This window comes from Pipra filicauda, unplaced genomic scaffold, assembly GCF_003945595.2.
Source record: "Pipra filicauda isolate LSUMZ 115617 unplaced genomic scaffold, ASM394559v2 scaffold204_size1372650_pilon, whole genome shotgun sequence".
NCBI classification, from domain to species: Eukaryota; Metazoa; Chordata; class Aves; order Passeriformes; family Pipridae; genus Pipra; species Pipra filicauda.
The window spans coordinates 588,188-614,350 of NW_024104315.1; the positions used below are offsets into that span (position 1 = coordinate 588,188).

The 26,163-nt window shown below is 42.5% G+C and overlaps 1 protein-coding gene across 2 annotated transcripts in view; it reads right to left on the bottom strand.

Moving 5' to 3' along the window:
• Positions 1 to 8,193, bottom strand: part of CNTN6 (contactin 6) — a 131,838-nt gene extending 123,645 nt beyond the window's left edge. Inside the window, exon 1 of one of the 2 annotated variants that reach the window (XM_027743885.2) lies at positions 7,683 to 8,193. The gene's annotated coding sequence lies outside the window, so the exon portion shown is untranslated. The remainder of the gene's footprint in view (positions 1 to 7,682) is intronic. The other variant, XM_027743884.2, reaches the window with a different exon arrangement.
• Between the last annotated feature and the right edge of the window lie 17,970 nt (positions 8,194 to 26,163).

Sequence of the window (26,163 nt, forward strand, 5' to 3'; positions counted from 1 at the left end):
TGCAGTAGTTTATGTTTTATTTGAAAACCTTGCATTTACTACAACATAAAGAGGTCATTATTGTTTATCTGTGCTCACCAATGTTCTTCTTTCCCTCCCCTCTTTCCAACTGCTTTCCCAAGTTATCCAGTACATACCAGGCTCACTTATCCCTGCTTGCACCAGATACAGCACAGTTATGTATCTTCCCCCAAGCTCAGTGTCCTCAGAGGAGTATTTAGGTTAAGAACAGTTTATTCCTGGCTGGAACTGCAGCAATTGTGAGCAGGTTCATAAGCCAGGATTCTCCTTTGCTTCAGGCAGCTTCTAAAAGCCAAGGTGATGTCTCAGATGGAATCAAAACTGGAGAGGAGCAGCAGTGGGGGAGAAAACATTCCTGATGCTGCAGCAAGGATGGTCCCTGTGGCACTGATGGCCCAAAGTGGTGTTTGGGGCAGGGCAGCAACACAGAGGGTAAATAATCCTATTAACAGGCAGAAACACATATGGAAAGCGGACAAATGGTGCAATAAACCTTTAGCTCAGCTGCCTCCAGCAAACAGGGGAAAGAAAAGCTTGTGTGAGAGCTGAGGATGCAGGAGCAGGAGCCTTTGGTGGGCAGTGGGAAGCAAAAGGACACTGAGGACACACCATGGACTCAGTCACAGCTCTGCCTCCTGCACCTCGGGGAGCCACACCTGGACAAGGAGCAGTTCAAAGAATCACAGAACTGTTTAGATTGAAAAAGACCTCTGAGATCATCGAGTCCAACCTTTGAGCCATCACCCCCTTGTCACCCAGCCCAGAGTGCCACATCCACGGATGGAGGTTCCACCACCTCATCATTTCTCCCCAGAGCTCCACTTCTCACCTCTTGCCTGGCCCAGGAGTGTTCCAGGGGGAATGTTTATACAGGTACAGCCTGACTTTATCCCGCTCAGAGCTGCCTGCTGCTTAAACAGCAACAACAACAAATATTCACAATACGTTTAGTTCCACCGGAATTCCGTCCTTGGAAAAGTGAGGCTGTTTGTTTGTTTATTTTATGTGAGGTTTTTCATCCAATCATGGAATGGCTTGGGTTGAAAGAGACCTTAAAAATCCATTCCAACCCTCTGCCAAGAGCAGGGACACCTTCCACTAGACCAGGTTTTTGCAAAAGAATACATGAATAAAACTGTTCCTATTCCACTTATGTAGGAAACAAAGATTCTCCTTGCAAGTAAAAGATCCCTCTGACCAGTCTTTGTGACTATGCCCTCATCAAAAAGATACATATGCAGCTGCTCAGGTATTACACAGTTATATAGTTAGTAAATATTGTTATTTAGTTTGAATTTTGGAGTGGGAAAATTGAGCTAAGACTGAAAACACAGCGGAATAGAGGGACCAGGGTGGGTTTAGGGCAGTGAAATTAAACCTGCAACTCCAGTAGCTTCAGAGTGAATAATACTGGAAAAGAGAGGGTTAAAAATATAGATATATGGCTTTTAGCTTTGTGTGATAGCTGCAGGAAGGGCTGGGTGACCTGTGTGGAGAGGCCTCAGCAATATGTCATCACTAATGATATCAGTGCTGAGGGAAAGGTGGCAGTTTAAGTGAGTGTAACAGGGGTAAAACCTCTAACCCGCCGTGCAGCCCAAGAGCTCTCACTAAACCTCTGCCAAAACAATTGCTGGGAGAGAAATCTCCTCATCACCCAGATCCCTGGTGACTGCAGAGCTTCCCTGCTATTCCCAGCCTGAGGAAAACAAAGCCATTTGGGGCTAAGTGGCTGGATTCGGGAGATGAGCACAATGTCATCAGCCTGGGCAGAGCTTAAATGCCTCAGGACCAGCGACAGTGCCAGGTGTAAAACAGTTCCCAGCAGACACCAGGCAGGGTTTAGCTGACTCTAAAGCACCAGAATGAGTTGTAATGGTGGCTGCTGACAGGCATGCCAAGGAACTGAGGCATGAAGGAGGACCAGCAGCTGTGCTGGGGGTCAGTCTGGATGCCCAGTGTGGCTCTCCAAAGGCTGGGTGTGCTGTCACACAGAGAACAGCCCCACACTGAGAAATAGATGACTGGTTTTCTTTATTTGGCTCAAGGATGGACTCCTTGGAGTCACAGAATCATAGAATGATTTGGGTTGGAAGGGACCTTAAAGCCCATCTCATTCCAACCCCCTACCATGGGCAGGGACACCTTCCACCAGCTCCAAGCCCCGTCCAACCTGGTCTTGGACACTTCCAGGGATGGGACATCCCCAATTTCTCTCAAGAGAGCCTGTGTGTGACTCAGAAAACCCTGCAAATCAGTTCTAGAGAGGAGCTCAGCTCTACCTTCCACCAGGAGAGGTTTTCCAAGCCCTGTCCAACCTGACCTTGAACACTCCCACTTCACCACCCTCACAGTAAAGGATTCCTTCCTAATATCCAATCTAAACCCACTCTCTTTCAGTTTGGACCCACCTTTGTCCTGCCATGCCAGTTCCTAATGAATTCCTTCCCAGGAGACTGGGAAAGCAGGGATGGACCAGAGATCACTGCACACAAGCCCAAATTCTGTTTTACCAACACAAGTGGGAGTTTTCAGCCGAGGGGTGGGAGCTGGATAGCCCATGTGACACAGCTGTCTCATTTAGGTGATAAAAATCGACATTTTATCAGAATTCCTTCACTAATGGAGGGAGCACAATTTGCAGTGAGGTTTGCTCTGGTCCTGCTGGTTTTGTAATTTCATGGTAGGATTATCAGCAAGTGCTTGAAGAGATGAAGTTGCAGAAACTTCAGTGCTTTTAATCCCTGTTTCTCTCACCAAAGGTACCACTTGTATACACCAAACTCACTGTATGCTCTGCTTGAGAAGGAATGTTTGGGAGAGATGGATATGTAGTGGTGAAGTACATGATGCACCAGGGTTTCAGAAACAGTGACAAATATTTTGTGCCCCAGACAGACCTATTTTTAGTGGACTGACCTCATAACAGACAAGGCAGCGGGACAGGACAAAGCATAAAATGCACAGAAGGAAATAATCAGTAAACAGCTGAAAAGTCCTTTATTTAACTGTAGGTAACTTGAACAGCTTCTTTATTCCCAACATTAATCACAGGGATGGGAAGAAAAAAACAAGATGCTGATCAAAGGTAGTTGTCTCATACTTGCTGACAACCCAGCCCAGCATGTCCTTTGCCCACAATAGAGAGCATTTTCCTCATTAATCTTTTAAAATCCTCCAATATTTTCCTCTGCCCAAGTCCATGAGCAGTGGAGTTTGAGGAGCTGAACACACATTGTCCCTGTTGGGGGGTGACAGCACCAGCTCTCGTGCTCAGCACCCAACAAGATGCTCTGTCATCCAAGCCCAGCCTCGTCAGAAGGCTCTCAGCAGCTCTGAGAACATTTTCTGTGGGAAGAATTCTTAATTATGTGGGAAAACTGCTGGATCAAGGGTCCAGAATAGCCAGGAGTTTAGGCACAGGGTTACAAGCAGTAATGAAATTTCTGCTCTAGCTGAATAGCAATATCTGCTCCACCTAAATGGCAATCTCCTGTATCCCTGGAGTGTCCTAACCCCAGACTGCTGGCTCTGTGGGCAGCCCTACCCCAGGCTTTGATCATTTGGACTCTGGAAAAACCCTCACAAGAAAGGGTTTGATCTACCCAAGCCAAACTTGCAAACAAACCACTGATCTTTTTTCTTTTTGCACATCAAATGTTTACAGACATGAGATGAGAGCCCTGACTGCTTCACCACCAGCTCCTCTGAGACAGGAGACTTCAGTCCCTTCCATGCTGGAATGGGAATGGAGGAAATTACAGCATTTTTATAGCAGAGATTCCTCAATTTCCATCCAACCTTCCCCTACTTAATAAGAGATAAGTTCAATAAAAGATTTTTAATAAGTTTGTAATAAGAGATTCCCTGCAGACGTCATCAAAGACAGGGACTTGGGATCCTCATGCTTTGGTTACAGCCATGGGAGAGCTTAATTCATTCTCAAATATGAAACAGGTTTCATATTTTTTCTGAGGAGTCTTTCATATAAAATAGATCTTATTGATGTCCAAAAAAAAAAAAAAGAGTATTTAGTTCATAAAAATTAGGCAATGTGTTTTTATTTGTTTGAGAAGTCTCTGGTGGGAGTGTGATGAGAGCCCAGGGAGGGTTATTGTGTACCTGGGCAGTGGGTCACTTGTGTTTGTACATGGCTAATAAAAACAGTCATCTGGAAGCCAATTATACTCATTCCCATATTATTATGTTGTGTAAAGAGCAAGGACATAACACTCTTTCTCTCATCTTTCTGATGTTTTCCATTTCTTTTAACAAGAGCCTTGCAGCAGATGCTGTCAAGAATTTTAATAAAACAAACTGCCTTTCTGACTGACTCCATCCATTTCTTCTTGTCTTTATAGGCTAAAAATATATTAGAGGGTGTAAGGGAGGGAAATTCCTCTTCTCTCCAACTCTCTCCTCCCCATCCCTCTCTCTCAGTCATTCTCCTGAGCACTGCAGGCTGTGGAGTTTTTCCTCTTACAGGAAACCCAGAACACAAAGACCCCCAAAATGAATGAAAAGATGAGATCATAGAATGATAAAATGATTTGGGTGGGAAGGACCTTAAAGCTCATCTCATTCCACCCCCTGCCATGGGCAGGGACACCTTCCACTAGCCCAGGTTGCTCCAGCCTGGCCTTGGACACTTCCAGGGATCCAGGGGCAGCCACAGCTTCTCTGGGCAACCTGTGCCAGGGCCTCCCCATCCTCTCAGGGAAGAATTCCTTCCCAGTATCCCATCTAATCCTGTCCTCTGGCAGTTTGAAGCCATTTCCCCTTGTCCTGTCCTTTCATGCCTTCATCCAAAGCCCCTCTCTGGCTCTCCTAGAGCCCCTTTAGGGACTGGAAGGCTGTGATAAGATGGAACAATTAATTATCTTTGCAGTCGCAGAACAGGTGGGTGGAAACCCCTTTTACCCTCCAGAATAAAAGCAGCAGGAAGTGCTGCTCAGCTGCACCTGATCCATTAGGCAGAGTTGAGGTTGGGTTGGGAGCCCAGCAGGACCTTCCTGGGGGAGAGGAGACAGAGCTGGGAGCAGAAAGGTATGGAAAAACTCAGACTTTTCCTCTCTGCCTCTCTCTGGAGCTCTTGGAGCCTTTGGTACTGATGTTTGCAAGTCCCCATGTCTTGTTTTGTGCCAGAGCATCTTGTTGGCACTTTGTGCTGCCCTGGTCTGTTTAGAAGCCTCATGGAGTTATGGTGGGATCTTCCACACCTCTGATGCTTTGTCTCACACTAGTTTTGTGGGGGATTTTTATCTCAAAAGGATGGAGAGCTGTTAAGTACAATGTCCTGATCTATTTTGCTTGGGGTTGTTCTTATTTATTATGTTTAAGGTACTTGAAGATACTTTGTTGTGGGTTTTTTCACGGTGTTTTTATCTTGTATGTCCTGCACTTGTAGAAAGGCTTTGTGTAAATAAGAGACTTGTGAAATCTGATATTTGTGGATGCAAATAAGGTCACCTAATCAACTAAATACTGGTGTGTGGCTGCAAAGCAAAGTTTAGTGTCCCAGAGGTGGTATTTACCACATGGGGAGCTGTAGTTGTAAAACTGTGCCTGAAGTTCTTTGTGCCTTCGCTTCTCCAAGAGATTTTGCCTCTCACACAGGAGATTTATGCTACAAATTTGCCTGTGTTATGAGTAGCTTTGAGTGCAACCCTTGGGAAGAAGGAATAGAGGAGTTTTTGAGCCAGACTTCCTGGTGTGAGAGCACTCCCTGGGAGTGTGGAAGTCAGGAGGGTCTGGCCCAAACAGGGACAGCAGCATTATGAGGTTTTTGTGTCTTGGTTTCCCTGAGCAAGTTCTAGGAAGGTGAGCAGCACCTGGGCAGGGAATAGTAGAGGCCAGTCTGTGGCAATCTTCTGGAATAAACTCAATTTTAAACAGAAGGAATTTTGCCTTGTAGTAACATGCAACCAGCATGGTTCTGGGGGGAAAACACAAATTTGATGCTATTTTGAAGAGCTGATCCATTCCCACCTACAAGACAAACATCTTCTAATGAACATTTTCTGTCTAAACACAAATAATGCCTTGTGCCCACACCATGCAAACACACAGTTTTGTTTCAGGTCCCCTTGGGGACGCTGGCACTTTGTTCTCTGATGGAAATATTTGCTTCAATGGCAAGAAATTAATTTTAGAGTAGCTTATTATACACCACAAACCTTTTAAATAGTGATCATAAAGCTGGAAGAAAAGGAGAAGAGACATGTCTCCTCTTTGATTTAAAGCACATAAGTTGTTATATATTATTTATCATTTTATTCTCAGCATGGAAGGTAAAACTTGTAATCCATGGCCATCAGTAGCTCAGCAGCATTTGAAATCTCCAGCTGCATACGTTGGTGTGTTTTATTTTTCTTTTTTACACAATAAAACGTGATCTATGGTTGTTGCTAACTTCATATAGGTACTGATTTGGGACTTTTTAGTGTCATAAAACCTCTGAAGCAGAGACTCCTGGAATGTGAAACACTGACATAGTGCCTCTGGAGCACCAAAGCCAAAGCTGGCTGATGAAGATGGGTTATTTGTGGGCTGGTGGTGCCTGGAATCACAAACACTGCAGGCTTTCCTTGCCCACACATAAAAATCCTCTGAACTTTCAGAACTTTATAAATGCTAAGTGTGGCAGTGACAGGTCTCCTCTCTTTGGGGGGAAAAAATAAAAAGGGGGAGAAGGAAATGTTCCTTCAGAGGAGTAAATACACTGATTTTTAACTCCTGATATTTCTCTGCAAACGGTTGCAGAGCTGCCAGAAGGCCAACTAAGTGTTATTGGCACAGGCTGCAGGGTGTTTGCATCTTGTTTAATCATTCGGCTCCATAAGTGCTGCAGGAATTGTTAACATGGAGCTGCTTGTGCAAAAGCTGCTGGAGGAGCCCTTTCACACCTGCAACAACTGTCTGAATCCAAGGATTCACCCAAAAAGCACTATGGGAATATACTAGTTAATATTAAGCCCTGGTTGAGCAGTTGCTTCTGGAACCACAGACTTCCAAAACTTTTTATACAGTATTACTTTTCCTTTAAAGCTGTGTCATACAGTATAAATAAATAACAACATCTAAACTAACACTCCTGCAAAACCAAAGTTCAATATAAGCTGTGAACTTGCTTTGTATTTTTCTTTAATGATTCAAATGAGCAACAGGGAAAACTTTCCTTTTTAGGACTTACCTAAATTTTCCTGAAGATTGATGTTTATTGCTTTTACACCTTCAGCTGGCAGGAATTAGGTTAGGCTCTCATTACCCACTTCATTTTTTAATATGCTGCTGAAAGTCATATGAAAGTGCCAAAATTAGCACTGTCATCCTCTGTGTTGTCCGTTTTACTGCAGCACAGAGCTGTGAGAGACTCCAATAAAATACCTGTGGTGTCTGTTCCTGCACAGTCTCTCTGTTTGCCTCAGACCTCACATGAATACAAATTCATTATATAGGGTTTTTTTTTCCTCCCAGGAACGTAAACATTTGGATCACCAGCCATTTACAGACACGCAGCAGAAATAAAGCAGTGAATTTTCTTCCTCCTCTCCCCGTTATGCTGATGAAAATCACTGAGGAAGGAGAGAAAAACCCACCCCAGCACAGGCAGCTCCCCAACATCACTCACACTGCAGCAGACAGCACGATTCTGTACTTACACAGCTGAGCAGGGAAATGTCTCAGGATCTTTACAATTTTCTGCAGGACTGTTCCAGGCTCTCAGCAAGGCACAGCGTTCATCCAGGCAGAACGGAGCCGTATGGAAGGTCTGTGCAGCTGGGAGATAATGGAACTGTTTTCCCAGCTGGGACTACGAGCCTTTTTATCCACTGAGCATTGCGTGGCTCTTCCCTGGAATTAACCGTGAGACACACGGCTTTCCCGGGGTGTGCTCCAGCCAGGACCCACACAATCAGTGCTTCAGGCAGATATAAACAGCTCCTACAGCTTTTGCATATTCCTGTCTGGAAATTTGGGGTGGGTAAGAATTAGCTCTGCGTTGCTCATCCTTGGAGAAAGCTGAGCGAGCGAAAGCGCAGCTGTCGGACCGGGAGCATGAAAGATTAAATGTGCTCTTGCTATTCCTCTCCTACAAATATGAGCTCCTGTCAGGTAATCACAAGCCTCTCTCCCCAAAAACTGGGTCAGGACTCGGCATTAGGTTTAGATGAGGAATGGAAATGATTTTTGTTTAGTCCTGGGTCTCGCTGAGCTCCGTAAGATTGAGCTCATAGGATGAGTTGTCACTCAGATCCCATCCCAGCACTGCCTGACCTCATGAAACATTTAACTACCCCTCCAAATTTTACATATTTAAACAACAAAAAAAAGGGGGAACTTGTTTGTTTAAAGTGGCACAGACATAGATTTTGATAACAAGTGAACTTCAAAACTTCTTAAATTCCCATTTTCCCTCTTAGGAGTTTTTCAGAAGGGATCAAATGCGGAGCTCAGGCAGGGGAATGTCCTTCTGTTGGTGAGCAAAAGTTGTTTGTATCATAGAATCACAGGATAGTTGGGGTTGGGAGTGATCTTAAAAATCATCCAGTGCCACCCCCTGCCCTGGGCAGGGACACCTTCCACTAGTCCAGGTTGCTCCAAGCCCCGTCCAACCTGGCCTTGGACACTTCCAGGGATCCAGGGGCAGCCACAGCTTCTCTGGGCAACCTGTGCCACCACCCTCACAAGGAAGAACTTCTTCCTGATACCCAGGAAACAGCAGTTTTGGGAATATTTCTGTTGTGAAAAGTGCAATTATGTCACAGATGTTTCTTCACAACATTTTTATGTAATCTTGGTGTAAATTCCTTAGTTTGTGATGGGATTAAGTGCCTGCCTGCCCAAGCAATGGCAAGTGGAGAGGCTGTCCTGGCTGCCCTGCTCTGATGTACATTTGCAAAATGGGGACAACAGGACTGTGGGATCTCCTGGGATGTGCCCAGAAGTGCCAAGCAGCCCATTCCATCCCCATGGTGAGCTCTCTCCTCCCATTCCAAAGCTCTCATAGCCATCCTCCTGATTAACATAAACAATTTTCCACTTCCATCCTGTGAGCTCCTCAAATGAGCTTTACCGACAATTAATTAAGCCTCCCAGCACCTTCTAAAGGAGATAGGCATTATAATTAGCAGCTCTATTTTTAATTAGGAATGAAATTTAAAATGGAATTTTAGGTATTTCCTCATTAAAAATTTCTTTAAAATAATTAACAGGGCTTTTTCTAAGTGGTATCGAGAGTAAATAGACAAAAAGTTGCTTGCAACAGATTTAACCTGAGCTTCTCCTCACCAATTTTAATTTTTTTTAAAAAACCTAGTCTTTTCTCTGTCAAAATAAGTTATTTTGCTTATGCATTTCTTGTCTAACAAGACTGGGAAGAGAATTTCTCAGTTGCTGAGGAAATCAATGCTGTTAAAACTTTTCAATTTCCAACCGAGAATAGAGGAAAGTATTTTAGAAATGCTTCTTCAAAAGCTTAATTGTTCATTTCAAGATCTCTCTGAAGGCAGGCTGAGAGAGTTGGGGTTGTTCAACCTGGAGAAGAAAAGCTTCTGAGAGACCTTAGAGCCCCTTCCAGTGCCTAAAGGGGCTCCAAGAGAGCTGGAGAGGGACTGGGGACAAGGGCCTGAAGTGACAGGAAAAGGGGGAATGGTCTTAAGGTGAAGGAGAGTAGATTGAGATTGGATACTGGGAAGAAATTCTTCCCTGTGATGGTGGGGAGGCCCTGGCACAGGTTGCCCAGAGAAGCTGTGGCTGCCCCATCCCTGGAAGCCACTTCACTTTTGCCACATCAGAGCAGGTTTCAAAACTGTGTGTCCTGGTTCTGACCCGTGTGGGTGATGCTCCAATCAATACCTGGGAGTTTATCTATAATGGAACTGGAAGCTCTTTATCCCCAGGACTGGAATGGCAGCCCTGGCTGGAAATAATTGGACAAGGAAATTTAGAAAGTATAAGCAAAGAGGAGTATGAAGGTTTTTATTGAAGTGGTTTTTGATATGTCTGGTGGTGTTACTGGATGCAGTTCATGTTTTGACAACATGGACAGGTGCAATTGTCATTGAACAGCCTTTGTTATCAAGACAATTACAGTGACCTTCATTCTATATTTTTTTTGTGTTTTCTTCAGTGTTTTGTGTGGAATGTGGTTTTTTGGTTTTATTTTTGTGAATGTGTTTGTTTTGCTTTTTTTTTTTTTTAAGAAAAAAAGCCATCTGAGAAAACACCACCTGCGTGCCTTTAGCTTTTTAGGGTTGTGTTTTTGGCTGTACCTTGCTGGATATGAGATATCCGATGAGTGGGTCACATTTTGCATTGATTTGCCTTGAGGGAGAGAAAAACTAGGAGCACAGAGCCTGGGAACTGCAATGAACTTTCATTTACTTCACCTCCCAGTTGTGCTGGATGGTCAGTGGATCCATGTCCACCATCTGTGTGGAGGAGAAGACTCCACAGACATCCCTGGCTGGAAGTGCAGGGTACCAGATGTCACCTAATGGGGATCAGCTGCAAGGAGTCATTCAGCTGTGAGTTAAAGAGCTCAGAAAACCAGATTAAAATAGAATAATTCAGCCAACCTCTCAATTTACAGAAGTCACTGTAGCTACACATGAAGTCACTCCTTTCAAGCACGGCTTTGTTTTATCTCACACTTGGCAGCTCTTAGAGGAGAGAGACAGAGCGAGAGGACACGGCCTCCAGCTGTGCCAGGGGAGGGTCAGGTTGGACATCAGGGGGAATTTCTCCCTGGAAAGGGTGGTCAGGCACTGGCAGGGGCTGCCCAGGGAGGTTTGGAGTCCCCAGCCCTGGAGGTGCCCGAGGAAGGACTGGATGTGACACTCAGTGCTCTGGGCTGGGGGACAAGGTGGGGATCAGGCACAGGGGGGATCCATGACCTGGGAGGGCTTTTCCAACCTCAATGATTCTGCATAGGGTCATGTTTGGGAAGTGCTTGCAGAGTTTCCTATTCCCTCTGCAGCCCCATCTCGGCGCTGGCACCGGTGCCAGCACAAGGCCATCTCCTGGTGGCACTGCCAGTCTTCGTGATCCATGTTTTCCATCATTTTCATGAAGTTGCTGCAGCTTTTATAACACTGACTGATACAATTTGTTCTCAATGTATTTCTTTTCCCCTGTGTGTTTATATTTCTGCAAGTCCCCAGTGACTCTGGATCATTATTTTATTTCTCTAGTCAAGGCACAGTTTTCCCCAGACCTCTGGGAACCCCAAATGCCAGTAGGTACCACCCTGTGCTGTTCAATAGAGTCTTATAAAACTCACTTATGGTACTTCTAGGAGACCTTCTTAGCTCTTCCTCCTCATACATTTTGCATTTTCCATGTTACATGTCATTATCACAATGCAAGAAATTGTAAGTAATTTCTGTTCTAATACTGAACATTAATTCCTGAATTAATGAAATGGGAAAGGATGTGTAATTCCTGCCAACCTGCCTTAGGACACCCTGCTCCATTTATTCCTCAGCAGTTTCCTGCAGTCCTATTCCACTTGTATCTTGAATTCCATGGAGCATTTCAAATTTCATATATTAGGCACTTTTGCCAGATATTCATCCCCCATCTTCTGTTTTGTACCAATTTTACTTTTGAAAACAATGGTTTTCTGAGGAAAACTGGGTCTGCAAAAGCTGAGAAGTCTTGGCTGGGGAGTTTTTCTGCTGATTTATGTGCACTCAAATCGACTCTGTAGCTCTTTAACTTCCCACCTTCCCTGAGAAAAATCAACTGTTGCTGTGCAAGGTGATAATTACCTTTGAATAACCTGCAAATCCATTTTTTATCTTGATTTTTAATATGTTGGGGAGGGTGACTAATGCTCAGAGTGAAGGCACATTAAATTCAAATGTGCAAATATTAAAGCTAGTGAAAATTATAAATTATTTTAAGCCTTTGCACCTATATTTGTATTTTAATATCTAAATAATAAGGGCTTAATATCTACTCTGAGCCACAATCTCAGCTCCTCTCTGAGGTGAGGTCCTGTCAATCTCCTTCCCTCAAACCATAGAGGTCTGACCAACACATTTAGTGCAAATAAGCCTGAAAAAGAGAGAAAAGTGTTCAGAAATCTGCTGTGGCAAGATGGGAGTCCCTGAATCCTCCTCTGTGTTGGGGCACTGATGGGCTTCAGGGGCTTCAAACAGAAGGGGATGTGGAGAGGCACAAAATTAAAGGAGATTTTGGTGGTAACTGGAGTAGGTTCTTCTTCAGGTTCTGCAGTAAAACTTTACACCTGTAATACCCATTTAAAGTTGTCTCTGTGATCTTATTTTGACTTTTTTTAATGACGGCATTGTCATGGAGTTGTGACTTCTATAATTCCCTGACCTGCTTAAATACCTGCAGTGTCACAAGGTGGGCAGGAGGTGGGAAGAGAGTTTGGGTTGGATTCCAGGAGCAGCCCTGCCCAGAGCTGGTCTGGGAGAAACCTTTCCAGTGGTGCCAGTCTCTAAACCTGAATGGATCCATCTTACTCTGACTTAGTGCCTGTCCTTTCCAAGTTCTGGCAACTAAACCCTTATCCAAGAGATAGAACCCCAAATTTCATGGGAGTCTTCTATGATAATTTTAATGTCAACATGTCCTCCCTGTTGATGAGCCTGGTTCCATTGCCTAAATACAGTCAGCATGTTTCTGTATTTGCTTTTCTAGAGGTTATAAATCAACCTCCCAAAAAAGCACAAATCAAACAAGAAAAACCCCCTCACCAATGAAAATATTATTTCATTCACATCAGGAACGTGAAGAGCAGCAATGATGCTTTAATTCCCAGGATTTACTGGCTAACACTTGCTGAAGGATTGAATAAGAGCTGTAACAATGGTCAGGAGTTGCATCAAGGAAAGATCCATCACCAATAAGATATTGGACCAAACATCTGCTTCCCTGCTCTCCATCTGGAGCAGGAGTGCAAGGAAGCAGGGAGCTGTTGATTATGGAGACACAGGTTGGGGATTGTTAAAAATTAAACTGATAGGGACAATAATGTAGCTACACTTGACCAGGTAAATGACTTAGTATTATAGTTAATAGTAGGGTATTTGGAATCAAAATCTATATATGCTGCATCATAATCGTAGTTCCCACAGAGATGGATTAGAAGTGGATTAAAATTAGCAAATATATTCATTTTTCTATGTGATTTTTGAATCCTTTAAAGACTTTCCTCTCACTGCTCAGCCCATTTCAGCCCTGGAAGAAAATGCTGAGTGTAAACTTAAAAACAAATGTGTCTTCATGTAAAGAAGGAGAGAAAAAAATATGGATATTTCCTCAAGAACTGTAATGCCAGGATAAGGGGAAATGGCTTCGAACAGAAACAGTAGGGTCAGCTGGGATATAGGGAGGGAATCCTTCCCTGTGAGGGTGGGGAGGCCCTGGCACAGGATCCCAGAGGAGCTGTGGCTGCCCCATCCCTGGAAGTGTCCAAGGCCAGGTTGGAGCACCCTGGGCTAGTGGAAGGTGTCCCTGCCCATGGCAGGGGGTGGAATGAGATGAGCTTTAATGTCCCTTCCAACCCAAACCATCCTGTGATTTTCTGATATTAGTGTTAGAAAAGTAATTAAAAGAACCCTTTAAACCCTTGCCCTCCCTCCTCAATGCTCCCTTTCCTTCCCTTTAACCTGGTGTGAATGTCAGAGCTGTTGGATCAGTGGGAGAAGGAATTTCCCCAGCTCTGTTTTTATCCAACCACTTTCCCCCAGGGCTCCCCAGGCCAGTGTTTGTGCCTTTAACACCATTTGATCTAATTGGAAATATAAACAGTGGAGTGTCCGTGGTACAACACTCACTATGATATTGGCTCTTCTTTTAGATAACCACTTCATAAAATCCACTTATTAAAAATGTATACAGGAGAACAGTGGGTGGAATTTTATAGATCTGGTTTTACTGCAGAAAATGTAGTTATTTGGACATCTCCAAAGCTGTAAAGCTGTACCTGGGTTTTTACAGCACTCACTGAGCTTAGATGAATTAAAACATAACATTTTCCTGCCTCCTCCTTTGGATTGTGGCTGAAGACGTTTTTCATTTGGGTTATTGTTTTTTTTTTTTTTTTTTTTTTTTTTTTTTTTTTTTTAATTTCAAGTGGCAAACAGAAAATATTCCTCTTTCTAGTTGTAGGTAATTTTAATGAGGAATATAATATTCAGACAGGGATTGTCTGTACAGAGTCACTGTGAGATGTTTTGTATAGAAATACCCCTGTGTTGTGACACACTGATTTCTTGTTTTCTGACAGTGGTATAATTTGCTTTAAGAATTGTTTCAGTCGTTTCCCAAATATTTCTTATGCGGCCTTGGAAAGAAATAATTGAATTTTGTAAAGTTATCCCAACTCCCATTAGGATGAAAAAGAGCTCTCTTTATGTAATCCCATCAACTTCCTCCTCAAAGATCAGCTTAATTAAAACTGCTCTCTTAAAACAGACCATCACTTATGATTATAATGAAGTTGAATGAAAACCAACTAATGAAAACTAACTGATGCAGGTTAGTTTTTGTAACACAAATGATCATTTCTTGGTGCTGTTGCCCTGTAGAAGTTCAATAAGAGGTGCTGCAATCAAAGATCAGTGTGGATTTTTGTTTTAAACCCCCAATATATTTCAGGGGTGCACATAAACCTACAAGGATAAATCTTGCAAGGGCAACAGCTTAGTTGGAGGCAAATCCCAGCTCAGGAAGGGTTTTGTTCCTGCAGATTCTTCCCAAAATGGTAGAGAAAACCTATAGGAAGTTTGCTGTGAATGTCAGCTCATGCTCATTCTCCTGTTTGGGGGTTTTCCAGGGGTGATATAAATAGATAACAAACCTCACAAAGAGCAGCAAACAGTGAGACAGATTTTCATTACTGGAATCAACTACTACCGTAGTTTTCATAGAATTACAGAGTCATTAAGGCTGGAAAAAACCCCAAGATCAAGTCCAACCTTTGGCTGAACACCACTATGCCCTCTAACCCTTACCTCCAAGTGTATTTCTGGGATATAATTTTACAGTTTTAGAATACACTTTTAGAAGTGGCTATTTCAGAAAGATATTGGACCATTTGATTTTCAAGGACTCCTTAAAACAACTGTATTTAGCCCATTCTATTTAACTCGAATTCAAATTGTTCCCAGCAGTTTAACACCCCATCACTCTCCCCATAACGTGGCCATTTGTGTAAATCTTTGTAGGGAGAGTCCTTTTGCACTATCCAAATCGTTATTAGTCTTTCAACAGTGCAGTGGATTTTATCAGACTATTAAAAATAAATTATGCAGGCTTGGTGCCACACAATCAAATCTCTGCTTGTTAAGCATTTAGTGCCAGTGATCAAGCCCCCTAAATGTCAGCGAGGTCAGAGCCTTGCTGTGTTACCTGAATAAAAGAAAAGCTTGTCTTGTGGGCTGATGAGCATTTTCATGTATAAAAGTGTTCAGAATAAAACAATTAGGGGAAATACTCGCTCAGGAATGGTGGTGCTTCTTCCAGAAAACTGCAATTGCAACTATGAGGTAAAAAGTGTGAGGAAAGGTTGGATTTGATCTTGGTGGTTTTTTTCAGCCTTAATGAATCTATGAAATGAGGGGCATTTGGTCCTTTTATAGGATGTTTTCTAATCTCAGGGTTGATTCTAGACCCTTCCTTTTGGTTTTAGTGTTGAACACTGAAATCCAGATCTCCCCATCTTTGAGCAGTTTGCCTTCAGCCTGTGCCACTGCTGTTCTAAAAACTTGGTTCCCAGATTTCTCCTGATTTCGTGAAATTTTACACTTTGAAGGAGTCAACCCTGCACCTATTTAACAAAATTTTGCAAGCCCTTAAATAGGGCTCTGAGTAACCTGGTGTAGTGGAAGGTGTCCCTGCCCATGGTGGAGGGTTGGAACTGGGTGGTCTTTAAGGTCCCTCCCAACCCAAACCATTCTATCACTCTATGAAATGGCAGAAAGTGTTATCACTCACAATTAAAACCCAACAACATTGATTTAGCTGATATCGGTGCAACTAATCCTGGACAAAATCTCCCAGCCTACTTCTTCAAGAGAAGACAGGAATGATTTACCAGGATCTCTTTCCACCCAGAGATGTTCATATCATGTTTAGTTGCACCCATCCCCTTAATGCCACTTATTTCAACTTGCTTATGGGAACTGTTACACCATTTTTTCTCCTCTTGGTGCATAAACTGTAGTGAAAAAGCAAACATCTCAAATTAACTTCCCAGTAGCTCATTTTAATTTTGTCTTGAGCTATGAGAGGGCTAATAACCTAAATCAGCCTGATTGTTATTTCAGCCAGTAAACACCATATATTATCCTCTACATATCTCTGTAATAGCTCCTGCCTAATCCTTTAGGCTCTGTCTATTCTTCTAATAATTTATCTATTATTGCTGCCATTGTTGAAGCAACAGTGGAACACAGAATTGTTTGGGACCTTAAAGATCATCCAGTTCCATGGGCAGGGACACCTTCCACTAGCCCAGGCTGCTCCAAGCCTGGCCTGGTCCAACCTGGCCTTGGACACTTGCAGGGATCCAGGGGCAGCCACAGCTTCTCTGGACTGTTTGAAACTACCAAGAGGTAGAACAAGGTCACTGTACAGCCCATGTGACAGATCAGAAGAAATGATCACCTGGGTCATCATCATTTAAAGCTTCTCACTTAAACTCTTGCTCTTTATTTGCAATTTCTGATGTCTTGTGAAGAATTAAATTAAGAAGTGTAAGAGCAAAATTATCTCAAGAAAGAGAGTGTGTTTTTTGTGACTTTTCAGAGGCAAAACCCTCTTTAAACATAGATTGGTTTAGGCTGGATATGGGAAGGGCAAAGAAATATTAGTGTAGTTGCACACACAGAAGGAGAAACAAATATTTCCAAAGAGGTAGATATGAAAAACCCTTGGAGGTCACAGCTCTTGGACTGACCTCGTGCAACCCTTGCCAGAGACTCCCTCATCCAGCTTCCCGTGTTCTGCCTCACTCCAGCAATAGTTCTGGAAGTGACTGGCAAAGGATTCACCAGATCCCCTTGCAGAGACTTGGTGCATAAAAGCTAAACTATTATTACCACCAGTAATGGATTTATTCCTTCATCTCGAGTCATAAATGTCTGTAATTTGGATCTGTGATTGCAGCCTTGTTCTGGAAAAGGTCAGTGTTATGGAGGTTGTAACTGTCACCACAAAGGGAGTCCTGGTGTGGAGTCTTTAGCTAAAATTCATGAGTGTTTTCCTGATTGCCTTGAGGAAGACAAGGGAATTGCCACAGATTTGCACCAAAGCAGCACATCCTTTTATTCACTGGAAGCAGGGCATCTCTTGGCTGCTTAAACTTCCTCTGGCACCAGCAGAAAATTAGAACTAAATATCTGAAAGTGTAATTCAATCTATTACTCTCAATGTTGCTGAGGACAGAAATGGTGTTTCTGCTGTTTGGTGTTGGGGAGAATAAAGACGAAGCTAAAAACCCAGTTTGACTGTCAGTAATGCTGGGCTAGAGAGCAATTGGAACTGGTAATACTGGGATAGAAGATTTTGGGCTAGTCAGGAATATGGAATGGACAGAAGGAGGGAGGAAATGTGTGTCTGTATTATTGCTGTGTTCATGCAATTAGATTAATTGTTCTCCACTGGTTTCTGAGGAACGAGTCTGCTTAAACATCAGACCTGTGTCCAGGTCAGGGATTAGCACCAGGCAGGACTAAAGCCTGTGAAAACCTCATTAAGGATGGTGATGGGGCCTTTTGTGAGTTCATCCAGCACAGATCTGCAGCTGCAGCTCAACAAAGAGGAGCCACGTTGTTCCTGAAGTGCTTGTCATGAATAGGTTTTATCATCCTCAATCCCACAGGAGGAAAAAAAACCCAAATGTGCCTATTGATGGTGTGAAAAGCAAGTTGTTTGACATCCAGTCCATCTGGCTGGAGTTCCAACAGCTGAGGGATGGCTTTTCCCCTTTCCTGGGCTCCACGTCCCAGGTTCTCAGGAGCTGGGCTGGTCCCCAGAATGAACCACTCCGTTCTGGAGGTGGTTTGATTTAGGTCCAACCCTGCAGGCTCTGTGGAGGAACCCAGCTGGAGACACCCAGTGCAGGGGGAGCAGTGCTGGTTCTCCTCTGCCACGAGCACTGGGGGGATGCTGGGGCATGGTGCTGGTTGCCAACCACCATGCAAAAACACTTGGCAAGCAGGTCTGCTCCCTGTGGATCATCCTGCTGCCAGGGAGCTGCCAGCTGTGCCACTGGCACGCTGGTGACTCCTTAGGAAAAGGAAACAGCAATGCCAGAGGCTCTCCAGATGCCCAGGACTTGATCTTCTGTCATTGACAAACCTGATGAATTGAGAGGTTTCAGGTCAAAATACTGAATAAAAATCTGAACTCTCTCAATCTCATACACTGCCTTAGATTTCCAAATCTTGGATCAGTGCCTTTTGGGATCATTGATAGTGCTGTGGCCTTAGAGAGGTCAAGACTACTTGTGAAATGTTGATTAAAAAGTTGATTAGTTGGCTGATTGGATGTGAGGTTTAGATGTGGATTATATTTAAGTATCAGCAGTAGTTAGGAGAAATTTATAGCATGTACTAAGCATCTCAGTCATAGCAGCTAATGATATTTCAGTCATAAAACCTTCCTTTCAGGTGATAGTCCTCACCATTACAACAAAAGTTTAATCAAAGGATTTAAGACTCTTTCTTCTTGGTTTACAATCTTCAATTCTTTTTCCCTCTGGAAACCTTAAAAAGAACTGCAAGAAATATAAATTTTAGGAAAGGAAATCAAGCTCCAGTTTTAATCCCAATAAAATTACTGAGAGCATTCCAGAGAATTTTTACATGAGCACATCAAAATACCTTGTAAGTGTATTTATCTTTGTGTCATGCCCATGAAAAAGGAATCTTCCACAGTCTCAGTCTAACAGGAGAAACCCATGGAGTAGCCAGGGGCTGATTTCACATGACTCTGACATGACTCTGACATGACTCTTGTCCTCTGCTCTGAACTCAAGTGCTTCCCACCACCACCAGATCCTAAAATCACCTAAATTCTGTGGGTAACTCAGTGTTTAGTATTGAAATTTTCCTACCTCTTCAAAACTAAGACTTAATCAAGTGCAGTTTTTAGGTCTCAACCTGCCTGTCCTTGAACAAACTGCACAAATAAAAGGAAGCAATTTGGAGCTGCTCTTTAATAATGTTTACAGAGACAAATCCATGTCCCATCTCCTAGAAACCTTTCCACAGCCCCTGGACACTGGTGCTCCATAGTACTGGGTGGGCAGCTGGGAATTCTGGGCAAAAGTAGAGCAGCTCCAGTTCTGCCCAGAAAAACAGGTTTTTTTCCTGGATGCCCAATAACTGAAGCATAACCTTGGCCTAGTTTGAAAGAGATCTCTGGCAGAAGAAAAGCAGAAATTTGAACTTTCTGAGAAATGATTTGTTCCTTAGTCCCTGAGGTGTTTTCCTGCCTTTCCAAGAAAACCTGAGGCACGTTTTAAACTGAAGAATCCCTGACCAAAACCACTGCCCTGCAGAAGCCCACTTAGCCAGCCAGGGGTCGTTATTCCTGGTGGAAAAACTCTGGGTCTGGGTCTTCAGGAGGCTTTTTTTTCCAAAATGACAAGGGCAAAGTGTAACCAGGCAACAAAACACCAACCTTTAAACCCACCCACTGCGTATTTTCCCACAGTGGTTTGGGAGAGCTCCGGTCACAAAATGTAATTCCTACGTCTGCTCTGAGCCCATGGATCATTTCCTCCCCCATAAAGACCAGGAGCTGTTTAAAATACCTGATGAATATTGAACAAAACACAGAGTGAAAGTTATGAGAGGTTACCAGTAAACAAATTCCTCTTGATGTTCAAGAGCTGCTTTAGGTACAATCTGGTTTTTACTCCAGCAAAGCATCATTTCCCTCCCAATAACCTTAAATAATGGATATGCACATCAAAATGCCTGTTGCCATGTGGAATAACCACCCTGTTAGTGGAAATGGTGCACAGTGGTGGCTTTTGAGGACACAGGTAGGGAAAAATCCATTTCAGTTCTTTTACTGCAGGTCTAAATTTCCCTTTTTATCGTTGCAGTCTCGTATAACTTCGTCACTTACAACCAAGTGCTGTGATATGCAACAGGAGCTGCATTTTTCTGCACTTGAAATTATAAATGACACCTATATTTGGGTGCTTTTTGATTTTATTTCTGCTATAGGTCTTTTTCTCCATGCATAATTCATGGCTTTAAATGCAGTTACTGAACATTTTTGCTATAGCACTTAATCCCCTCTCTACCTTAAAGGAGATATTTGATCTTTAGAAGGATTTGTTTCTCAAGACAACTACAGCACTATTTATTTCTGTTTCAAATCAAGCAAACTTCATAGACAGCATTCTTCCTTAACCTCAGTGGATTTGCTTTTAATAGCATAAAAGAAGCGTGGCTCATGATAAGACTCAAATTCTTCTATTTTAATCCTTTTTCTGACCTTGTCTTCTGTAATCTTTGGTAACTGTACCAAAAACAAAAAAAAAATTCCTCAGTTTCTTCTTCTATAATAAAGTCAGAACTATTTTTTTTTTACCCAGATTACAGTGATTTTGATCCCAGGTATCTGTGTTTCTGATTGCCATTCACAAGGAAGATTTCCCTGTCTGCAGATCCAGCCCGGGCTGTGTCAGATTACAGGCAACATATTATGCAAACCACAGTTTACCCATCACTTCCTATGTGCAATTATGACTTAAAAATACCCAAATCCATTGAACAGTTTAAGGCATGAATTAGGGATGAGAAATGCTGATTTCTGCCTCGGAACTTGAACGCCCACCTTGGAACACAGGGAGTTCATCGACTGCTCTCAGTGAAATCCCAGCTCTGGTGACACTCCAGGCAAAGTTTCTCGCTGTGAATATTTAAATTGAAATTGTCTCTTTGCCACGGCAAAACAGCTCTCCTCACTCCTTGATGGTGATGGAATCATAATGACACCAAACATTTAAAAATCATACTTCCTGCCTTTAAAAATAAATGATAAACACCAATTTAGTGATCACAGGTGCCACGACTGATTTAAGTGCATGTGGGAACACAGCCAAAACCAAGTGATTTCAGATTGATTCATTATAAAATTTTCTGTGTCAAAAGTTTGATTCATTTTTATATTTTTCCCAGTCACCAGAATATAAACAGGCCTGATTCATTTCAAAAATCCAATTCTTGAGGACCTCAAAGGACCTGATTCTTTCTCCCTGCTTACTCATTTCTATTCAATAAATCTTCTCAAAAAAAAAAAAAAAACAAAAAAAAAAAAAACAAAAAAAACACACACAAAAAAACCCCCAAAACAAAACTATTCAGAGACCAGAACATCAGTTGCATTTTATTTCAAACAAAGGAAGAAACAAACCCAGGTTGAAAGCCTGGATTTCCTTGTTTCCATCCCTCTTTTGTTTTGCTTTGGCTCTTTAAATGCACCTGTTCCCTAGGGGGAAGAAAAATCTATATTGTCCAATTGTCTTGCTGTTAAAATCTGCAACGGACTCCAACAGCTTTATAGAGGAGCAGGATCGAGGGAGGGATATTTGTCCAGGTATTGATCCCTCCTGCAGGATATCGTGGCTTTGCTGGGGGTTGGGAATCTCCAAAGCTTCTGATGGAGTGATTTCTGCTCCCCAGAGTGCTCTGTGGCAGGAGGAGATTGCTGCTTTTTGTCCAGGTAATTGCCTTGAAGATTTAGGTCTAGATTTTAATCTCAGAAGGGTAATACACCTCAGACAGAGGAGAAAAAAAATGGTGCTAATGGGTATGCAGGAAACATCCCAGCAGCGTTTTCCATGGAACAAGCAAGGTGGGACACAGAGCTGAGATTAGGATTGAGGTTTAGATGGAGAACCCTGCAATGAGCTCTTCATGATTTCCCTGCCATTGGTCAAAATCTGCTGTGTAATAATCTCAATAGCTCTTTAAACATATACATGCAGGGATCTACAAGGCCTTTCACACCTAAATCCAGGTTATACCTTTATTCCTTCCCCTCGAAAATGTAAAATTATTTTCCACTTCATAAACACTGATTTGTAAGTCACAGTGCCCAACTCTGGAGTTTTAATGCCAGCATTAATTTTATTTTCTTTGCCATTTGCTTGGATTTAGCTGTGGTCTAGTGGTCTGATGGAAGGTGTCCCTGCCTGTGGCAGGGAGTTGGAATGAGATGATGTTTAAAGTCCCTTCCAACCCAAACCATTCTAGGATTCTATGGAACAGCACTAGTAGAAAAAAGTCCTTAAAAGGATAAAGAAACTCCACTGCTTTTCTTGGAGTGCTTATTGTGATCTGTCAGCTAAATACGCTGCCTTGTCTTTCCCATTGATTTCGGATTCAATCCATGGGTAATGTACTCCTGATGCCCTGCCTGGGCTGAGGGGAAATCCCTCAGGGACTACCAAGGTTGTGCTTCTTGACTGCAATTTAGATTTTAAAAAAATATAAATTCATAATTTATCCTTTAAAATATAAATTTATTATTTATATTCCCCCCCCCTCAAAACATTGATATTATCTATAGGTAGGTGTTGTTGCAGTTCCAGGTTTGGCATGTTAAAGAGACCTGTGTTGGGTAGGGGATGGATGGCACTGCTTTCCTGGCAGGTTTTGGTGTCTTCCTTATTGCATTAATTGGCTTGAAGCATCTCTTTATTTATGTATATAATATAATTATCACTAATTTGGTTAAAGCAGAGAGCACAGGTAGAGTTGAGGCCACCAAATATTCCACCTCTCTGGCCATGCTACATATTGAAGGATGGACCAACATCATGGAATCCCAGAAGGGTTTAGGTTGGAAAGGACATTAAAGCTCATCCATCCCACCCCCTGCCATGGGCAGGGACACCTTCCACCAGCCCAGGTTGCTCCAGCCTGGCCTTGGACACTTCCAGGGATGAGGCAACCACAGCTTCTCTGGGCAACCTGTGCCAGGGCCTCCCCACCCTCCCAGGGAACAATTTCTTCCTAATATCCAATCTAAACTTCCCCTCTTTCAGTTTGAAGCCATTCCTTGTCTTATCACCACATTTCCTGATGCAGAGCCCCTTTCCAGCTTTCCTGTAGCCCCTTCAAGCCCTGGCAGGTGCTCTGAGGTCTCCACACAACCTTCTCTTCTCCAGGCTGAACATTCCCAACTTTCTCAGCCTGTCTCCATGGGGGAGGTGCTCTGCTCCCTCTATATCTTCAGGATGAACAAACCTTCCAGTCGTGTTTGGTCCTGGGACAAATTCTCCCAGGACATCACATTGCACATAAAATTAGGAACCTTATAAAAAAAACCTCATTTTTTTACAGCCTATAACGTTAACAAACCTGAAGAAATTTGATAAAAAAATTTTGGGATGATTTGTATGAACACCAAAGCTTTTTTCTTTCTTTTTTTTTTCTCCCCCAATTGTTGCTACTGAAGTCAGAGCGTGTTTGAAGATCTGAAACTTTTCTTTTGAGGGGAAAGTTGCCTGCTTGTTCTTTTTCTCATGCTGTGTTGACATGTTTTCATCAGCTACATCGTGTTACTTCTTCTACATTAAAGCCTAATCACAGACTTGGAGTTTGCAGTTACCAGCTACAAATAGAAAGATTTCTCCCTCTGAGACCACAGCCTTCCTCAAGCAATTTTCCACCTTTATGCAAGGTTTTTTGTTTTGTTTCATCAAGGTTTGCTTGGGTTTTTTTGGTGGTTTTTTTTTGTTGTTTTTTTTTTACCATCTGCCTTGCAATTAAGCTATTTAAAAGCACCCACATCAAAGAAGTGCTCTGGTTCTCTACAAATAGACCTCACTGCTGCACTGCAGAAGGGACAAAAATAATTTCCCCAGTTCCAGAATTTATAATGATGAAATAAATATTTTTCCCAACTATTTCTTATTGACTTACCAAAAAAAAAAAAAGTGTGTCTAAATAAAACAATTCTTTACTGGAGAAAACACAGCTGGACAAGGAAAATCTATCCAGCAGCATCTATATTTTTTTTTCTGCATGCATAAATGATATTATAAAATTCATAGTAGTCTTTATATTTCTCGTGGTTTTTTCAACTTTTTTGTTGAATGGATTGCCTTTATTAAAACCAGGATGATCTCATACCTGTATTACATTTATATTTATTTTTTTATGGAGAAAGCTAATTGTGGTCTGAGTGTTATTTCCAGCGTTCAGGTTTTACAGAGTGTGAAGAACAGGAAGCTTTGAAGTAAGAGGGGGAAGATTAAGGTTGAAGAGCAAATTTTAGAATGCTGAGCCAGCCAGTATTTCACTTACACTGTTGTTGTGAGTGTGTTGTAGGGATGAGCTCTTCAAAGGATGCAGTGCTTAATCAACAATGTTCTACTGAACGTAAGGGCAAAGGAACAAAACTTGATTAGAGAAGCTGCTTAAAAATAAATGTATTTTTCCCACTTCATAGAATTAATAATTTGGGTTGGAAGGGACCTTAAAGATCACAGAATTCCAAACCCATTCCGTGGGCAGGGACACCTACTACTAGACCATGGTGTCCATCTGGCCTTGGATGCTTTCAGGGATGGGGCAGCCACAGCTTTGTAATACAATTATATATTATAATTATAGTAGAATGAAAACTCACAGAGAAATAAGAAATGTATAAAATTCAGCAGCTCAGGAAAAATATTTGCAAAGGTGGGAAAGTGTAGATGGTTCCTGTGATGTGACAACAAACCACCTGTGTAAAAGGGACCAGAACTTGCAGGTAATTTGAGTTAACATTTCATTGCCCAGGTGGGTGATGTTTTGGAGTGACCTCCCTGAACAGTCTGAAACCAAGCTGAGAAAATGGGATTTTCTGTTGTCTTCCTCATTGACCTCTGCTGTCAACTTAGAAAGAAAGTAAATGAATCAGAAATGTGTTTGCTTTATTCAGAGAGTAATGTTTTCCTTTTGGCACATTATGTTTTATTTCAACAACTAATGGTCTGAATTATTAAGTAAAAGACAGGAATTTTGCAAATTCCTATTTTCTCATTATAACCAGATGAGTTGACTGAATTGGGCTCTTCCAGCTCCCCTGTCACAGAGGCACAGAGTTGAGCAGATCATTTTTTTAAACCTGATATTCAATCCTCAGGTGCTCCCTAAGGATTTCAGATCAAGTGTCTGTGGGCTGTTCTTAAACTGGGAATGAGCTGAGACTAGAGAGGTGAACCCAAAACTCTTTGCTCTCCTTTACTGAGTGAGTGACAACACCATTTTCCACTTGAAGCTTTGTTTTGGAGCTTTAACCATCCTTTGTTTTCCAATTTAAATTCCCCTGGCAGCATTCACACACAACTCTCCAGAGTTTGCCCTGATTTATCTAAAGGAATAAAGGAATTATTTTCCACCAGTGGCTTTTTTTCTACCCAGCAATTAAAATTTCTGCCATCCTTCTGTAAGATAAGTGCAGGGGCCTTTTGATCCCCAGAGCAAAACTTCAGCCTTAGAAGCCATTTAAAAATCTTTAACTTCCTAGACATTTAGCTGCTCTTTTTTTTATTTGTATTCATTTCAAAACCTTCAGCTGTCTTCTGTACCCCCCAGGTGTGAAGCCAGTGATCTGCAATGCCCCATCCCTCTCCCTGGGATCACTCCAGAGTTACCACCATGTTGTTCCCTTGTGGAAATCACGTTGTTCTTCCTTTGCAGTTGCTGAACAGAGATCAGTCACTGCATGGAAATTCAGCTTGTAGTGATGTGAGGGATTTTGTCCAGCTGGTGTGGACAGTGCCTTATGGTCTAAGCCACTTGGAATCACCATTCCTGGGGATTTGACTCACTTTGGATTTTTATATTTCCATGGACCACCAAAAAGTTATCAACTCTGAAGCAACTAGAACAGAGGTGGTGTAATTTGTTACCAGCTTTGCCTCGTTACACTTTTCCCCTTTTTGCTTTCATTCCAGTGATTGCAAGTTACCAAATTTCAGTTAATTGTCAAATTTTGAGAGAATTGGGCTGAGTGTTTTCAAAGCTGTGTCAGGGCTGTGGCAATCACTTTGTTGCTGTGTGGTGGCTGTCTCAGAAGCTTCCCTGAGATGCAACTTCCATGCAAATGAAGGAGCTGGTGTTTGAAGAGCTCTGTGAAAGCTCA